Below are 4,795 nucleotides of genomic sequence, written 5' to 3'. Positions count from 1 at the left end.
GCTAAAAAGCTGAGGGACAACAAATATGCTGAGGTAAAACATCCAGGCAGGGCCGGCCCTGGCCAATTTGCTGCCCTAGGCAAGATTTCACCTGGTGCCCCTGGAATCACAGACAATTGTGTTCCGATCATTTTGTTCATAAACAAATTATATAAAAAATATATATATTAATAAAAATAATAATTTGGGCGCCCGGGCGCCCCTAGTGGTGGGCGGCACCCTTAGCATTTGCCTATTCTGTCTATGCGCAGGGCCGGCCCTGCATCCAGGGTCATCATCTGGATGGGCAACATTTGTGTTAATTGTTGACAAGGAGGGGAAAAAGATTGGTGCTGCTAAATGCATAGACTGTAACACCGTATTAAGATTTGATTCAGCCAAAACTGTTACATCCCATTTGCTGAAGCACCAGAGAACATGGCACAAGAAACCAATGCACCACCTGCCCAGTATAAAAAGAAAATTCTCGACAGTTGCATTTGTGTCTGTGCCAAAGATCTGAGACCATACCAAATATATTTGTGTGTGTGTGTGTGTGTGTGTGTGTGTGTGTTGTGTAGGTTTTGGTGCATTACTGCTTCAGAAAGCAGAGGTTCGCATTATTAACATTACAGTATGTAATACATTGATGAATGGGCAGATTACATCACGCATGACATGTGCTGGAGTCCTAACAGGAGGGGTGGATGCCTGTCAGGTGTAGTTTCTTTCTTTTTTTTCCTTCAAGTAAAATACCTACTGATAGTTATCTTACTATACAGACACAAATGCTCATATTACATATTGATATTATTTTTTTTAGCTAATAACTGATTCTGTATTTTTCCCTCTCAGGGAGATTCCGGCGGTCCTACATCTAGTAGAAATGTAGCTGGACGAATGCTTCTGGCAGGTGTGGTGAGCTGGGGTGATGGATGTGCCCATAGAAATAAACCTGGAGTTTACACCACTGTCCCAAAATTCCTTGCCTTGTTCATCTATTCTCACCGGAGAATTTCCAGGTGGAAGGTTATGTGGTCTGAGTGGATATGTCGTCCGAATGTTCATCAGGATCAAAACCTTTGCACAGACTTGGGATGTATCTTTCTCAAGTGGCATCGATTCCTCTTAAATGTCTTTCCAGCCGGCATTTGCACTGTATAACACCGGGGTTCATCTCTCTGGTGCACCACTACAGCAGGCTTCCGTTCACGTCTGGTCTGCATATGTACTGTGGATCCTGGAACCAGCTCAGGTAGTGTCTTGGCATGTGGGTTGTACTGATGCCGCATACGAGATTGCAAATCCACCAGCCTTTTGTGTATATGTTGTGGGGTTGACTGTTGAAGCACAGTGCTAGAGCATGGGGGTGTGCTCTGCAGGACTCTGCCCATTAACATTTGTGCAGGAGATTCATTCAGGCCTGTCGCTGGTGTGTTTCTTAGTGACAGTAACACCAGATATGGGTCTGTTGCCTGTTTGCATCGCTTTCTTCAATGCATGTTTAACAGTCTTTATTGCTCTTTCCGCAAGTCCATTGGACTGAGGGTATCCAGGACTGGAGAATGTGAGCTTAAAGTCCATGATGCTGCAAATGACTTTTATAGACCAGTATGTTAAATATGATGATCTCTGTTCTGTTCTACAGTAATTGTTAAACAAGACAATATAATATTTGAGGTTATGGTTTTAAAAGTTTTTATACAGTGGAACTGGAAACATAATAGTTAGCCCAGTTAGGTCTTCTCTATTTTCATTGTTCCAATCAACTTGTGGTCTTTGCAGTTAAATGTATAGGATCATATTATATTATCATATGTTTTAAAGTGACTGTTTTGGAAGACTGTTTTACATTTTAAATGTTGCTTTAGAATTCAAATGCTTTAAATGGTGTTATTATTAATAAAAAATAGCCTGTTCGTTCTAAGACAAGAAATTTCAAAACAGAATTATATATACAAAAGACAATATTTATTCAGGGCCATGTTCTATAATTCTGTGATTTTAAAAATGACCGTTTTAGAAAAATGATACTGTTTTACGTGTTTATTTATTTTTCAATATGAACAAGCACTTTTGTGTAGATGGATATATGTGTATATGTATAAATTTGATCAAATGTTTTAAATGGAATATTTTTACTGTTCAAGTTAATACGAAAATGTCGATATACAAAATAAAAATACAAAAGGATGTAGTGTGCCAAGTATTTTCCTGTCATATAATGGTAAATATCCATGGAAAGAAGCGAACTAAAAATTAAACATTTTATTATTTGAATAAATACATTTGAATATTTAAAAAATATACTAATAGTAAGGTACATAACATTTTTATCATTCCCCTACAAGTTATACGTAAGGCGTAATGAGTGATCGACTTTTCAGCACTTCATGAGCATATAGGCTATTCGCAGGTTTACGTAAAATCATTTTTAAGGAGACGCAAGAGTGACAAACATTTATAACTTCGTACACACAAAAAACAAACAAACATGTAGGCCCTATATACTATAGGGTCTTATAGCTGTGAGACTAATCAGGAAACTCCCTTGCGTGTTTATTCAGGGTTTTTCTGTTGGGCAGTTAGCCTGAGTTGCGGTTTATTTTCCTATCAGTTTTATTTTTATTGAGTTGTAAAATCCATTGGTCATGACTGTAAGATATGGCAATAAGATAAAAATATAAAGTTAATAAAAACAGAGAGTAAATGGAGCGGCCGGACAAATTGGTTGCAGAGTTTTTTCTGTCTGACTGGGGTGCGTGCAGGGATGCATCGGTGTGTACAACATTCGGGTCCAGTCGGGTTAAAAAAATTGCCTACCGGTCGGGTCGGACTCGGGTCTAATTTTTTCGGGTTTGTCTCGGTTCGGGTCTTTTTTAAAAAAAAAAGAATTATGCAGGTCGGGTTCGGGTAAAAAGTGATTCGCGTCACTTTGGGTCGGGTACATTTCGTTAGACCCGAGAAGACCTCTAGTGTCAGCCAAAGCATTTATGTACATGACAAAACCTTAGCATTTTTTTAAAGGGAATGAGAAAGCAGAATATTTCTTTGAAAAGACCTGATAAATGTTTAAGTGAAATAAATATTTGTGTGTGTGTGTAGGTTTTGGTGCATTACTGCTTCAGAAAGCAGAGGTTCACATTATTAACAGTACAGTATGTAATACACTGATGAATGGGCAGATTACATCACGCATGACATGTGCTGGAGTCCTAGCAGGAGGGGTGGATGCCTGTCAGGTGTAGTTTCTTTCCGCTGCCGTGGATTAGCACAGGACCTGGGTGACTCGTCCATAGTGTGTGTGTGGCCTGCCAGTGAGCAATGGACATACGACAGTTCTTTAAAAGAAAAAAGACAGATTCAGGTGAGAGACTAGGGACAGTCCATAATGACTTCTGTCTTGTTTTTTTTGTTCTTCTGAAAAGCGTTACGCAAGCTAAAAAAAAGAGAAAATAAAATCTGGATTTTGGAGTTAGTTGAATCAATGTTAAAATGATAGTAATTTTTCAATAGACATATTTTTTGTTTTTGTGTGAAAAGAGGATGGGCGGTGGCAGTGGGGCTCATTGGGTGCTCAGCACCCCTAAAGCTCTGACCCTAGAATCGCCCCTGCCTTCAAGTAAACTGTACCTACTGATAGTTATCTTACTATACAGACACAAATGCTCATGTTACATATTCATATTATTTTTTTTAGCTAATGACTGATTCTGTATTTTTCCCTTTCAGGGAGATTCCGGCGGTCCAACATCTAGCAGAAATGTAGCTGGACGAATGTTTCTGGCAGGTGTGGTGAGCTGGGGTGATGGATGTGCCCGTAGAAATAAACCTGGAGTTTACACCACTGTCCCAAAATTCCATGCCTGGATAAAAGAGAAAACAGGAGTATGATGTTGCTGAAGAAAGAAAAATATGATGTTGCTGTCTCTTTTTTATTTGGAGAATGTCTAGAACACAAGGTGAACACTTGGAATTTTAAAAGACTTGAACCCAATGAATTGCTGTGGTACTTTGCCTAATGTCTTTGAAAGATTTCTATTGGACAGACTCTTAGAGTCAAGGTAGCAATCACCCTCCCTGTCTGGCCAACATAAACAAGAAATAGGAGAACATCAACGAAGTATTTTGTCTGTAACTTTTGGGTACTGTACACCACCAAGGCACAGAATTGGCTTTAGAGATTGACTCTGCTGAATCTTTATTTGTTTTAAGTCAGCATTCAATATTATATGAAAGGAAACCAACATGAAATGCATACAGTTAAAATAGATGGCAATAGAATGGGATTCCTAAACAGCAAATAAAATAAATCTTGATGTTCAGATAAAACATATTCCCTTTTTAATAATCTGTGGGAGTGAGTCAGTTTCACACAATGCCGTTTAGGACACTCAAAACTCAAATTTTATCATCAGGGGTAAATTCTCTGATTCTAGTTTTAGTGTAATAAAACTAGTTTTAGTGTAATAAGAATTCTGTAAAGGATAAAATTGATTACATTCAGGTATTTTATGTGATTTTGATATTGCTGGTTAGTTTCTGACATGAGAAGAACGTAGTGAGGATTCCAGCTGTTTACGCTTAACAAGCTAAAGGCTGTTTTCCTTCTCAGTGAATGACTGGAATTGCAAGATTACAAAATTAACTGCCATTTATGAGAAAAACCTGAACTCAGTTTGATTATTTTCAGTGGATTCTATTTGCATCAAACCTTTTGCCTAATAAAATTCTGAGATCTGATACCTACATGAGTGTTCACAATGGTGCTTACACTAACAACATTTGGAATGTGTCTCTTCAGTGTATTATCCAA

The sequence above is a fragment of the Tachysurus vachellii genome, chromosome 9 (genome assembly GCF_030014155.1).
Source record: "Tachysurus vachellii isolate PV-2020 chromosome 9, HZAU_Pvac_v1, whole genome shotgun sequence".
Taxonomy (NCBI): Eukaryota; Metazoa; Chordata; class Actinopteri; order Siluriformes; family Bagridae; genus Tachysurus; species Tachysurus vachellii.
The sequence above is the reverse complement of the archived record's forward strand: the minus strand, read 5'-3'. Positions refer to the sequence as shown.